Source organism: Rattus rattus, chromosome 3 (assembly GCF_011064425.1).
Source record: "Rattus rattus isolate New Zealand chromosome 3, Rrattus_CSIRO_v1, whole genome shotgun sequence".
In the NCBI taxonomy this organism is placed as follows: Eukaryota; Metazoa; Chordata; class Mammalia; order Rodentia; family Muridae; genus Rattus; species Rattus rattus.
Window position 1 is genome coordinate 114,290,762 of NC_046156.1, and position 13,848 is coordinate 114,304,609.

The window sequence follows — 13,848 nt, forward strand, 5'->3', positions numbered from 1 at the left end:
CCACTGAGCGATCTTTCCAGTCCCGTGGTTCATGTTTCATTGTTGTTCATTACTACTCCTCCCTGAAATGAGGCAGTTGTATGAGAAGTGCAATTGCTGAAGAAGAGACTGGAGAGATGTGTCAGAGGGACTTGAGTGGCATGTTGCTGATGCTGAGACTGGAGAATGACATGAGAAAAGAGCAGCTTGCCACCCAAGTCCCTTTCATTGTTTATTGAAAAATCTGCAGATTAAAGGTATGAAAGAAACTGAGAATAGTTGAAATGTTCATCATATAATTCTGGCTATGGCCATATGGGCACTTAACACAAAAGCATAAAGCTTTTGTTTACTTGAACCTCTTTGTAATAACTGTAATAATCTAGTAAAGTTTCTACATCAGCTATTGAACAAAACGTGTTCAGAGGATATATTGAAATTCAGGGGCACAGAAAGCACCATGAGGAATTCCTGGAAAGATTGGAGTGTCTTACACTTCAAAAAGTCACCCCAGAGATACACAGGCACTGCACATCACTGAAAACAAATATCTGCATAGAAACGTGTTGTTAATTGATATTATAAGTACAATTTTGGAAAGTAAAACTATATTTTTAAACGATAGTGCACTCATTTAACATGAATGTTAAGTCGTATAAATCAAGAAATCCAGACTGGCAAGGTAAACGCCATCAGCTGCTAGTTTAAAAGTACACACACATACACACACACACACACTTGTAAACACTGGCAGAAATGCTTGCCTTCCCTGTAAAGAAAATGAATACAGTCTAGTTGAGACAGAGAGGTTCTCTGCGGGGTCAGAAAAGACTGGTGCGTGTAATGATATCTGTTTGGGGTCAAAGCAGGACCCCAAGCATTGACCCCTCCTGTGGACAGAGTATAAACTGTCATGTGGACTTTGGCAGCAAGTGTCAGGATGTGAAACACAAGTTGTACAGGCTCTCACAGCCAGAAAAGCCACCTCTAAGCATTTACACTAGAAAAATATTACCCAGTTTTATGACAATACACAAAGTTTTTCTTTTCCTTTTTTACTGTAGCACTCTTTACGAAAGCCCCATGTCATGTGTAAGAAGTTTAATTTTCTTATCAATGAAAAATGCTGTCTGTTATGTAAACAGTACAAAGGGGTATGACTCAAACCCACTGCAGTGACATCCATAAGCTCCATTCAAGAAGAAAACCTGAAGTGGTGGGAGTGGTGGAGACGGCTGAGAGGGTAAAGTGTCTGCCACGCACTCAGAGGACGTGAGTTCTGGTTCTCAGCAGCACGCAGAATGACAGGTGCATTACTTGGTGCTCATAAAGGCAGCCCTGGGAATGGATAGATGAAAGGATCCCGGGGGCAAGCTGAATTGGCTGACACTAGGTTCATTGCGAGACCCTGTGGCAATAGAACAAGGGTTGCCTTTCAGTTCTAGCTCCCCACCTGTAGTGCCGTGACTGATCACAACCTGTGACTCCTGATTGTAGAAGTAAGGCAGGGAATATTTGGGGCTGAGGGGCAACTTCAGTGAGACAGCTCATTTGAATGGGGGAAAGAAGGAGGTTATTTAAACCATTTGGGAGATGGGTAGTGACTTTGGGTTTAATGTATAACATTGGCCAAGGCCAGGGTGCTGGGGATGCCTCATTAATGTAAGAAGAAATTCCAGGACATGACCTCATTTTATTTATTTATTTATTTATTTATTTATTTATTTATTTATTTTTCCATTTTTATTAAATTGGGTAGTTCTTATTTATATTTCAAATGTTATTCCCTTTCCCGGTTTCCTGTCCATCAGCCCCCTAACCCCCTCTACTCCCCTTCTAGAAGGATGTTCCCCTCTCCATCCAACCACCCATACCATCTCCCCAAACAATCCCCTATATTGGGGGTGCAACTTTGGCAGGACCCAGGGCTTCCCCTTCCACTGGTGTCCTTACTAGGATATTCACTGCTACCTATGCAGTTGGAGCCCAGGGTCAGTCCATGTATAGTCTTTGGGTAGTGGTTTAGTCCCTGGAAGCTCTGGTTGGTTGGCACTGTTGTTCTTGTGGGGTTGCAAGCCCCTAAGTTTTTTCAGTCCTTTCTCTGATTCCTCCAATGGGGGTCCTGTTCTCAGTTCAGTGATTTGCTGTTAGTATTCGCCTCTGTATTTGACATGTTCTGGCTGTGTCTCTCAGGAGAGATCTATATCCGGTTCCTGTCAGCACACACTTCTTAGCTTCATCAATTTTATCTAGTTTTGGTGGCTGTATATAAATGAGCCACATATGGGGCAGGCTCTGAATGGCCATCCTTCAGTCTTTGCTCTAAACATTGCCTCCCTATCCCCTCCTATGGATATTTTTGTTCCCCTTTGAAAGAAGGACATGACCTTATAAAAGGAGAGGAAATTTAGCTTGGCTTCTGTGCTAGTTGACCTCCTTTGGATGAGCAAAAATAGGAACACAGGACTACAGGGCTGGGTCATGCAAGCCCAGGATAGAGGGGGAGCAATCCTACTCCTGCCAATTTCAGGATGAGATTCCTGATGTTTGGACATACCTCCTCGACCCCATTCTTGCTTCAGGTCTATTCTCCATGGCTTCCCAGCCACACAGATGATGGTGATGGTAATGAGGTTAGGTTTTGATAAAGATACTCACCAAAGACTTCTGTCTTATGACACACACACACACACACACACACACACACACACACACACACTGTATCTATCACTTTGCCTCTGAACTAACTTCAAATAAAATAAAGATCTAAGTGTAAAACCTGAAATAGTGAAACTATTTTAAGAAGACATGTATATGCACCTGCCTGATAGAGGTGTTTCTGATAAGCAATCTTTTAGACACATGGAAGAAACCAACGTCCCCGCTGTCATGAGCACTTTGGTTTCATACAGATATGGATAATTCTAGAAGAATTCATAGATAATTCCAGTAAGGAAGGTATCAGTAGTCTGTGGGAATGATCTGTACCCAGCTTGTTTGGAATAAGCAGAGATTCTGGTAGGGAGAATACAGGATAGACAGAAACAGGGTTCAGGGATCACCAGGTACACGATGATGGCTGAGCACGTGAGGGGGAGTAAGGGAGATGCACACGTGCTGCTCATGGGTACATGAAGCAAATGAAGAAACCTCCGCTGACAGGTCAGTGCAACATCATCTAGGTGTTCACCTAATAAACGACTGGATCTTCTCTCAAATACCATTATTCCTGCCACTGTGTCCGGTAACATTGTATAGATAACACATGGCTATGACCTCCACGGTCACTACCTTATTAGGGAACAAAGGGTTATCCGAGTGTTTTCTTGCATTTGATGTTTTGTTTGTTTGTATTAATAAACAGTTCATCCTGTTCTCAGTACAGCCTCTCACATCGGAGTGGAAACGGACACAGTAGTCCTGACTATGCATGACTATATTTCTCAGTATCCAGCATCCTGTCAGCAGCTTCCTCGGTCAGAGTCCGTGTCTCTTCTGAGGTTGCACAGGTTCCTGAGCTCTCACTGTTAATATTTTGATGACATATTTGTGTACGTGGTCTGGTTATTTTCATGTCTAGGGGATTCTAGGTCCTTACTTTGTGCAACAATGCATATCACTGAAGAATCAGTCTAAATATTTTATATATTCACATATTTGGGGATCATTATGAGTAGCAATTAATGATAAGTTGAAGTAAGGCTCCTTCAAAGCCTCAGGTCTCCAGTTTCTGATGATCCCAGCTCTGAGTCTGGCTTCTGTCTGTACCAAATGTCTCTCCAACGCTCATAAAACTGATTATCTTACCTTGGCTGGTGTGCCGTCTGCCTGAAGCAGAGCTGTGGGAAGTGTTCACAGCTTGTCATTTTTGTTGCTATTGTTGGATCGCTATCTGTTAACTACATCACATTTGTGTGTTCTCTAAAACCTTTGCAAGATGTCTTTGAGCAACTTACCAGTAAATAGACACAGCTTGCATTATGTGATAACAGCACCACAACTGGAGTGCTTTTTAACAAACCATTAGTTCTAATCACTCTTCGTGAATTCCAGTTTTGCTGATTGTGGGAAGCAATGGGCTGTGAGGCAAGGTCGCCAGCAGGCTTTTTTCCTATTAGAACTATTTGTGTTGCTCTTATGTGCTTTGGTAGCTTCTTGTACGTCAACAGAGAGGCAGTGCAGATAGCTGGCGAGCAAGCTTTCAGTGCGTGGACCCAGGATCGTGAGCAGGGGGATTCAGACAATGCAGCCCACCTCATTTGGTTTGAGTAAGTGGGAGGTTCTGGGACATCAGTGGCTCAAAGAATGTAAAACATGGAGCAGGAGGCTGGTGGGAAGAGGCAAGCTTCCCTTTCATGGTAATGCTGAGGGACTTCTGCAAAGAACCTGTGTGGAACATTTTAGGCCAGTTCCAGGAGACAACTAGACATTTGTCTTGAACTTTTACAACAAGCTGTGATGGTCAAAAAGACAGTTGAGCCATTCCATAACCCTTTTAAAGACAGATCGCGGCAGAGAACGAGACTGTTTAGAGACAATGCCAGTCTGCTTTCTCACAGGCGTTAGAGAATATGTGCTGTATGTTTTACACTATCAAAATTAATGACCTTGAATAAACAAAGGGAAGGTTAAATATTATATTGGAGGAATCTCAAAAAGCCAAATGTGCCATTAGGCTGTCCATGCACGGATGACGAGAGGTAGGCATGGTTATAGAGAGGACCAGCCTGACTACTCGGACCTTTGGGCGGACCACAGGGTTTACTGGGGGACAGGATCTGGCAACAAGATGAACAGGTTAATGATTTCCATATTATTTATTCCCCAAGTTATGTTAAGGTCAAGGAATCTAACAATGATGTAGAGCACAACTAAAGACTAGACCACTGATTCATGAAAAACATGAATTTGAAACCTACAATAACATGCTCTATTCCACATGCAGCCTGCAAACCTTTTGAGCACTTTGATAAGGGTAAATCTAAGTTAAGATGCATATCTCTGAACAAGGCGGCTTATGTCGACTATTGACTGTATTTCATTTTGTGTGTGTTGAAATGGAATAAAGTATTCTAACTAATACGACCTATAGTACTTTTCCTATGTTAAATTCACTGTAAAGTAATCACAAATCATATGTATGTCTCACATCTGCATGTTCACTAACTGTTAGATTACCCTCAGATGGAGAATAAGTTGTAACAGAGCAGACGATGCTTCCAGGTCAAGTGCCCTGATGTCCTTTTTTTCTGTTAGGCTAATAACACTTCCTAAATGCACTGAATGCTTGAGTTTGCTGCTTATATGGTTCCCTTTTCTAGAATAATGGATGTATTTCTCTATACAGCGTCTGTTTCATGTGACAGACCTTTCTGAGAAGACATGACACAAAAGTCCACTTGTCCCAGCTAGAGAGCACAGGACAGCCCAACAAAGAATACCATCGAAGTCTAATTGAATGAACCAATGAGTTTTATTGGAGTTTCTTATCTGAAAATGGTGAGGAGTTACTTACAGAAATGACTCAAAGACAGCTGCACCATTAAATCCCAATCTAGCATGAGTGACAGTTCACTAAAGCTGGGAATATAGAGAATAGTGCACAGCCTGCAGGCATTTCAACAGTTTGCCAGTTCTTTTCCAAACACCTCAGTTTGTTGGTACCTTTTCCAGGGAGCTAATCTAGTCTGTTTCCTTCAGGAAATGAGGGAGCATGGTGCCCGAGTCTTTGCAGCATGACTTCTCTCAGAGTGACTCCCAGCCGTCTCTGTTTTTTACTCTTGAAAAGAAGGGGCCTAGTGAATCTGGTCAGTTTTAGGGATTTCCTGAAGCTCTCTTGAGTTGTACCTTCTATCTAAAAGAGCTTTTCTGGGAGGTAGAAAGTTTCAATCTCAGAGGAAACTGCTATACATTAAGTTGGAAACAATGTTGCAAACCCATTCTTGTCTTCTGAAGCAGTGTTATAAAATCAGATGCCACACAAGTGATGCAGCATATAACTCACAGCCGGTAAACTGAAATAAATAAGAGTAGTGTAGTAAATACTAGACACTTGAAAATTCAAAGAACTAGAGAGTGTCCACCTTAAAATGGTTTGCAACCAAGTATGCTGAGTGAAACTTAATGAATAGCTTTATGGTGCTACAAAATATGATGATTTTTAAAATATTTAAAACATGCCTGTCTGTGTATCTACCTGTGTGTCTGTCTGTCTGTCTGTCTATCTACTTACCTATCTATTGTCTATCTATCTATCTATCATCTATCTACTTACCTATCTATTGTCTGTCTGTCTGTCTATCTATCTATCTATCTATCTATCTATCATCTATCTACTACTTACCTATCTATTGTCTGTCTGTCTGTCTATCTATCTATCTATCATCTATCTATCATCTATCTACTTACCTATCTATTGTCTGTCTGTCTATGTCCACCAGCCTGCAGAGGTCACATAACAACTTGCAGCAGTTGGTTCTTTCCTCTACCTTGTCAGTCCTGGGGATCAAACACAGGTCCTCAGGTATGGAGGAACTGGCATTTACCAGCTGAGCCATCTCACCAGCCCAATGATGTCTTTTTCTTAACAATGGAAAACTGTACCTGAGAATTCTCCATTAACTCTTCTGTTACTTAGAGAATCCATTCTTTTTTTCTTTGTACACTCAGGAAAGCTGACTAATATTGAGATTAACATCTCACTGAAACAGGGGTGAAAGAAAAAGAACCAAATTTGAGAGAGATACTGAATTATTTTTTTAATCACCCATAGTCCCCCTGACTCCATGGAAGGCATTCCCCAAGAAGGAGCACAGTACTTGTCACACAGCATTGCTCTCATGGACATTATAAAAACTGGTATAGAAGCCAGAATATAGCAATACATAGGCAAATGCCAGTAGCAAACCACTGAACTGAGAACGGGTTCCCCCGTTGAAGGAATCAGAGAAAGGACTGGAAGAGGTTGAAGGGGCTTGAGATCCCATATGAACAACAATGCCAACCAACCAGAGCTTCCAGGGACTAAGCCACTACCCAAAGACTATTCATGGACTGACCCTGGGCTCCAACCTCATAGGTAGCTATGAATAGCCTAGTAAGAGCAACAGTGGAAAGGGAAGCCCTTGGTCCTGCTAAGACTGAACCCCAGTGAACATGATTGTTTGGGGAAGGCGGTAATGGGGGAGGATGGGGAGGGGAACACCCATATAGAAGAGGAGGGGAGGAATTAGAGGATGTTGGCCTGGAAACCGGAAAGGGAATAACATTCAAATGTAAATAAGAAATACTCAAGTTAATAAAGAAAAAAAGGAAAAAAAAACAACTTAAAAAAAAAGAAGAAAAATGCTATAAATTAGCTATGATTCTGTATAAGAACCAATAAAACCTGAAACTTTGGCGCGTCCAGAGTTATTGAGAAACTTCAAAAATTATTTTTGAAGGGAGAAAATATACATATAGTTATGTTGAATACATAGTTATAGTAATGGGTATTTTGGCATTATGTGTTTTATGTACATAGAGTATACAATGTGATATTTGATATATAATGTATAATATATTATACATATAATCAAATTTATACTAAGAAAATTAACATAAAAACTGATATAGAGTTACTATTACTTATTGCAAACTTGCTGGAGAAATCCTGGCTGAAACTTCTAGGAGATCCACTAAGAGACTCCATGGTTTTGAGTATCATCTTTCACCCTTGAATATTTCCTAGTTGTCAGAGTTTATCTGTTCTTGTAGTTAGACTTTCTGTATCTCCCTCTTACTTTAGTCTTTCCTCAGACTAAGTTGAAAAGCTGACAGTATAATAGAAGTATTTATTTTCTTCTGGAACAGTAAAAGAATTTCTTCCAAAGACTCAAAGACCAAATCATGGAAATTTCTCACTGCCAGATCCAAGGGAATCTCTGGAATTCCAGCTCCTTAGGATGCTGTCATTGTCATTACATGATCCAGTGACTAAAGGGTTTTCTCACCATTTTCATTCTTAAGGAGAAGATTTTATCATAATTATTGTTTCCTGTCAATGAGTCTGCATTTAATAACTGTAACGCATATGCAGGAGTAGGTAAGAAAACAGTTGAGGTGTGTTCTAGTGTTAAAATCAGCATTCTATGACATAGCTGAAGTTCATTGATGAAGAATTCTATTACATTTGTCCTGAGATGGAGATCTAAGATCCCAGAGTGGATGGAAGAATCCAGTCATCTGGGAGTGAAGAATCAGCTGAGATTAAAAAAAACACCAGTCACAATAAAGTGAAATCTTTGCTTTTCTGGGAAAATTGACACTAGAAATCAACTGTGATTAACAAGAGACCAGCATCATGGAGGTGTAATCCTCTGGGAAGGGTTTCCTTGGGGTCAACACATAGAAGCTGTGCCCCAGGAGTGGCCAAACCTGCATCTCAAGCTGGATTAATTTGGTAATGTCTAATATTTCCCCACATGTTAGTGGTTTTAATGGCAGGAAAGAGATGGGATTAAAAGGCGACCTAATAGAGAATTGCTGAGGCTTCACCTCACAGGTGGCCAGGAGAGGTCATTGGTAAAGGCGCAGCAACATTTCAAAATTAAAGAGGTCATGGAGATAAACTGACCTTGGCACCATTCAATAGGTATGGAGTCCCTAAAGATCCCAGGAGAGGCTACTAGTGAGGATACAACCTGGTAGCTTTATAGGCCTGAGGGTGCTTGAGATGCCAGGACCATGGGATGACCAGCAAAGACAGTGCCAGGTGTGGGGGTACGCTATATCCTGAGATTGCAAGACAAGTTGATTGTGTTGTATATGGCATAGTCAGAGTTGTGGAGTTTTCTGATACACTTGGAACCCAGAAGATTATGAGTAAGACATAGGGCTGGATGTATAATTTAGGTTTTGTTTAACCTACTTGTAACTGTCTCTTAATTCTTCAATAAGCAAGAATGAAACTTACTCTTTTTTTCACTTTACAAAAATGTCACAGCTAGGATACATTGGGTTGTTTAAGAGAATGAAGTTTTAAAGTGTTTGCATTTTTTAAGAAAAACTCAGGATCTTAAAGCTGCACTTGGTTCTATATTGTAATATTTACATGACTTGGGGATAAACAAAAGGGGGAGCTTTATAATTCAAACTTGACAAAGGGCCTATTAGACTGGTTAGCTTTTTTGTCATGTTGACACGAGCTAGAGTGTTATGGGAAGAAGGAATGCCCAATGAGAAAATGTGGACAATCCAACAGACTGACCTGTGGCAAGTTTGTGACACGTTTTATTGACTAATTATTGATGCCGGAGGGTCCATGCCACTGTGGGAGTTTGTGCCTCTGGACAGGTAACCTGGAGTTGTATCAAAAAATGAGCTGAGAAATTTATTTGGGACAAGACAGTAAGCTGTTTTCTCCGTAGTTTTACTTTAATTCAGGCCTCCATGTTCCTATTTGTCTTGAGATCCTGCTATGGCATCCCTCAGTGATGGAAGGTAATGCACAGGGCAAAAAAGCCAAGTCAACCCCCACCTCTACCATTTACTTTTTGTCATGGTTTTTACTCCAGCAATGGGAAGCAAACTATGACAAACTGGGTTACTCAAACGGTGGATTCAAATATTAAATCAGTCAGACGTAGACTTATGAACCAACGTTAGCACTACATTAGGCAGCACGCCTGTGCTTTCTAAATTCCCAATTATTAAGATCTGATACTGCTTTAAAATGCATTAATATAATGCAATTAAAACTCAAAATGGTTCTGTTTCTTTTTAAAAACAAAATAAACATGCATAAAGATGTAATATCATTATTTCATTTCTTTTACCATGACCTTATTCCAACACAATTCTTCTAAGACATACCCTTAAATAAATAACATCTTTGTTGTAAACAAGATCGTTTAATTATTAGGAAAAGTTTGCCAACTTAAAAAGATTAAGATTTCTCTTAATTGCATTAAACGATTTTAGTTCATGATAATAAGTTGAGTCATTTACAGCAGTTTTCAATTTAAGCCATGTAATATTGTTAAGTATCTTTATGTATAGTACTTTCATTCTAATGATAGAAAACACAGGCATCATTTTACTCTCAATAAGTTTCTTATTTTATTGTTTGCTCATAAGAAACACACATTCTATGTTTAGAAGAAAAAAGTTCAATAAATATGTTTATTTGTTTAAGTCTTTTTTGTCTTTCCTCTTAAATGCTCGCATCACATACTCTTCACAACAACAGAAGGGATTAATTTATGAAATGCTAAAATTTTTTTAAAGGCAGATTTGGCATTTTTGCTTTGAGTGTGTAAATTGTAAACAATTATGAAATTGAATGTTTTATATTGAGTACAGTTATCATTTTTTTCAGAATATAAAACTATCCAAAATACATGAATAAATAAATAAACATAAGTTCTGAGTTTATTTTATAGTTTTTGTTGAGACCCACTTAATTTTCAAAACACACCAACTCCAGATGGTCAGCCTCCTGCTGAAAGTCCTTGCGATGAAGCTCTCGATGGCTCTGTGTCCCTGCTTTATCTGGGGCTTGGCTCAGCTTCTTGGGAGACATGTTGGGCAAAAGCAATCTTACTGAGATCCTCTTCTCTCTTTCCGTTTTACCGCAGAAATTACCTTGTGTTTCTTTGACATTTTTAATGTCTGAGTACTTTAACACCCTGTAGATAAAATATTGTTATAACTACTGCAATCCTATAGCAACTCTATTGATCCTTGAGATCTCATAATTATTTGCTATGTTTAGTTCTGTCACACTAAGTATGAATTATGTTACAAGAGAGACAATGTTTGTGCGTGTGTGTGTGTGTGTGTGTGTGTGTGTGTGTGCATGCGCGTGCGCCCACACATGTGTGCAATGTGTGCATGTGTGAAATGTTTCTACGTATATCAAGGAACTATATCAAACTTTGTCTTCAACAAAGAATCTACTTCACCATAGGGATTTAAGTTAAAACAAAAATTTTGAAGGCCTCTGGAGAAAGCTGGATTTCTGGCATATATATATATGGAAAAAAATCAATGAGTAGTTCTTGGGGCCATTTTAGGATACAGTGTGAAAAAAGTACTTGACAAGATGGTGGATGAGAAACTTCCTTTTTGGTGCCAATGAAGGATAAGTGTGACGCTAAGAAAGAACAAATTCCACAGGAAAAGTGTTGCGACCAACCTCGACCAACAAGGAAGACACGACCAGAGGAGATCTTCTTCAAGCAGTTTATTCAGGAACCTTGATACAATCTTCTACTACGCCAGGGAACGCCCTTCATCAGCTTAAGTACCCAACGCCAACCAACCCCAACATGCCACGTGGGTCATGCTGACAGGCTCTCACTATGCGGAACCTAGAAGGCCAGGCAGGCATAGCCAAATAAGGACTTGTTTACTGCAAGGAGCGCTCACCATCGGGAGGGTGGAAGACGGAAACCAGCGCCATCTTTGAGGTGCAGCACGTCACAGCTCCCTATAGAAAAGTCCAACCTTAGATTTATTTTCCTTTATTGAAACAGCATCTCATTCCTAGATTACTTTCCTACGTACACTTTCCTTACTAAACTCAGATATAATTAACAAATTACTGATGGGTGGGGTTCTAATGTACATTAATTGTGAACTGATCTCATTATTCCTGTAGAGTCATGTATTGCTATTTCATGAACAATTAATTATGAATTCAGCTCCTAATTTATATGATATATCCAAATATATAGTTATATATAGTTCAATAAGAATATGTTTATTTGTTTAAGTGTCTTACCTCTTAAATACTTGCACCAAATATTCTTCACAACAACAGAAAGCATTAATTTATGAGCTGCTAAATATTTTTAAAGGCAGATTTGGCATTTTTGCTTTGAGTCTGCAAATTGTAAACAATTTTGAGATTGAATGTTTTATATTGAGTATAGTGATATATATTCAATGGCTTGGTATCTAAGAACTATTCCATGTGAAGCACTAAATGCTGGGCCTTCTGGGCCTGTTAAAGAGTAAGTGTCTCAAGGGTGTTGGATGTAAAGCCAAGGTGGATTTTCTTCCATGTGGTGATTGACCAGCAGTTATTGGTCTGGAGACTGAGTCCCAATTATTTTGAAGCAAAATGGTTTGAAAATGTGCCTTTTCTTTCAGCCTGTGAAGAGTCTTGGATCTATGTCACCTGGGACTGATTTCAAATCAGCAGGTTGAGCACTTACTCATCTAACCACATATTCTACGTCATCCAGGTATCTAAGTCCATGTTTTGATTTTTCTCAAGGAATTCAGAAAGTGATGATTCCCATCTTTCTCTAGCCCGAGTTTATCCATTCTATGTATTCTGCCCATTAAAATTAACAAGAAGCACTTTTTCACATATCTGAACATCTGACCCCAACCTTCTGGAATGTTCTGTGGATCATTGAGAACAGATGTTCTTAAATGTCATCATGAGAATACGAAAATGATTATAAAATGAAATTTTTGTTGCTGGAGGTTTGTGTTTACACAATAATGTTGAGCTCCCTTGGTTTGGAGGACAATTTTCCCCTCTAATAACATGAAGTTGGCTCGCGATTCAAAATATAGATTTTTTTTGGCTTATTAGGTAAGGTGAAACACTGCTTCATTTAAAAATTTTTTATCGTAGCTTATACGATTTCGAGTATGTCATAATCTTTGGTATTTGATTTTTATTTACAGGAATTAAAATTGTATTTTGATTTATACCTGCAGGTACTTAACCAAGAGAACACAGTGAATCACAACTGCTGGGGATGATGGCTTAAGCTCTTCCCTCACTGTGGCTGTACAATGATGAATGTAATTTGGCACAGCATGTCTGAAAGGATTTCAGGAAAACTGCTCTCACAGTGTATGTTCAGTTCAGCATTATTGCAAGCAATAGAATTTCAATGCATAGGCATCCTGCTTGTGTTAGTGAGCAAAGCAGTCCTTGGGTGTCTTTTCTCTTCGTGCAGGAATATGCTATAGGCTGGTGACTGGTTTTAATAACCCCATATGTAGTGTTCTTTCGTGACATTAACAGAGAGGTGTGGATGTTACAGATCATTTTGAAATGTCAGGCGATCCTAGAAATTAATCAGTCTTCCTATAAAATATTTTAGGTGTGATAGTGTGAAGTTCCACCTTCAACATTGTGGAAAACACGAGCAAGAGTTTTCTTTCTTAGAGATAATAAGGGGCCTAATTTCAAATTATCAAAAAAAAAATGAGAGACATTATTATTTCATTATTACAGTATTTTAAATATAAGTATGCATTATTTTAACTATTGTTTTAAATTATGTGTAATATTCACTTAGTTCTTCAGTTTAAAGAAGATGGTTCATTATAAAAATGTACAAAAGCATAGTTTTTAATTTCTAAAAATGGTTTCTAGTGATATCATTAAAGACGAAAGGACAGATAAAATGTTATGCTAAAATATCTATTTTAAATATCTCAAAAATAACTTCCAAATATTTGTCATGAACAGCCTGTTTTTGGAGATGGGACATAAAATATATGTCTGTAGTACAAAGGAAGTAATAAAAATCACAATGTGTGTCACTATGCAGAAAATAGGATTGCTGTTGTTAGACAGACATATTTCTTATGTGCAAACTAAGATGGATTTGAAGTCAGCAAAAATACATTTTAAAAGGCATTTCCCAATTCCTTTTGGATTCTGTATGAAAAAATGCAAACTCAATTATTTCTTCACATTTTAAAAATCTATGTTTCAGATAAGATAGCTGAGATGTAGGCCAAGAAACTTTCAGGAGTTTCCTTCCAAGATGACCTTTCCTTTGAAGCCATCCATGCTTTGGATTCCTTCCTGGGGTCATCTTCAGCTGTGAGGAGACACATGGTGAGTGTGCATCT